This window comes from Bison bison, unplaced genomic scaffold (assembly GCF_000754665.1).
Source record: "Bison bison bison isolate TAMUID 2011002044 unplaced genomic scaffold, Bison_UMD1.0 scf7180017864377, whole genome shotgun sequence".
Taxonomy (NCBI): domain Eukaryota; kingdom Metazoa; phylum Chordata; class Mammalia; order Artiodactyla; family Bovidae; genus Bison; species Bison bison.
The window spans coordinates 528,491-529,683 of record NW_011494949.1 but is presented as its reverse complement, the minus strand read 5'-3'; the positions used below and the strand labels follow the sequence as shown (position 1 = coordinate 529,683).

The window sequence follows — 1,193 nt, the reverse complement described above, 5'->3', positions numbered from 1 at the left end:
GGCTGGGACGCAAGGAAAGGCACCAGGAATGGGCCCCCCCAGGCCAGACCCCTCGATGGAGGGGAGCCAGCAGCCTGGGGTCTGGGGCTCGGCCAGCTGCGGGCTCAGTGCCCGTCCCTCTGTCCATGGAGGGAAAGGTGAAGTAAGGTTTGCCTCTCTGAGGTTCTCAGGAGCTGGATTTGAAAACCTGTGGGGCAAAACCACCAAGAAGAAAACAAGCTCCCCATCCTGTCCCTTCCTCTCATGATGCCACTTTTCCCCCGGGACTCCCTGCCCCTTCACCACCATTGGGAAACCCTATGCATCCTTGAAAACCCCACTCAGACAGCCCCTCCTCCAGGAAGCCTCCCCTGCTCCCCATGATCCTGGCACCTACACCAGCCCCCCAGCCACCCCCACAAGCTCCTCCAGGACCGGAGGCTCAGCTTCTACAGAGGCAGGGAGGGTGGGGCCAGGGCACGTCCACCGCAGCCCCCAAAGGTGGGCTGGGCCCAGCGAGCCCTCCATGTCCCCACATCGTGAGGCCCGCCTGGTGGGCACCCCCAGCCCTGGCAGCACAGAGCGGAGGCCCCTCCCCAGGGATGGGCGGCTCTTGGCTCCCTTTTGGGGTTGGGTCTTCCATTTGTGAACTGACCCCTCTGCTGTGGGGGTGGGAATGGGGGTGTCAAACAGAGGGGCGGGGCGGGCTGCAGGTCTTAGGAGGCAGGAAAGCCAGAGTGCCCGGCGGCCAGCGGGTTCCAAAGGTCCCGGGAGATGAGAGTGGAGACCATCAGCTCCAGGAAGGACGTGTGTGCAGAGAGATGCTGGGGCAGAAGTTCCAGGAACTCAGGAAGCGAGGCAGGGGAGGGGAGGGGGGCGAGGGCCTCGAGAGCCCACCGGGGTGCAGGGTCAGGTGGGGCACCATTCCGCCTCGGGGTCTCCAAGGCTTTTGTGACCACAGACCCTCAGCCGCTTCCAGGAGGGAAGCCCAGTGGAAACGGAGGCTGCTGCCCGCCCCTCCCCCTGCCCCACAGTGGACAGGAGCCGAGGGGGCCTTCTCGCTCCCATGGCCGGGCTCCCTGGGACACCGCCCGCTTCCCCAGATGCCCTGGAGGGCCGCGGGCCCCTCTTCCACTTCCCCGAAGCGCAGGGGAGGACCGCCACCTGCCCTTGCCCATGGCCTCCCTGGCACCCCCGCTCCACTGCCGTTGGTC

At 66.4% G+C, this 1,193-nt stretch overlaps 1 protein-coding gene across 1 annotated transcript in view; it reads right to left on the bottom strand.

Moving 5' to 3' along the window:
• Positions 1–1,193, bottom strand: part of SLC6A19 (solute carrier family 6 (neutral amino acid transporter), member 19) — a 17,407-nt gene that overhangs the window by 13,183 nt on the left and 3,031 nt on the right. The window lies entirely within an intron of this gene.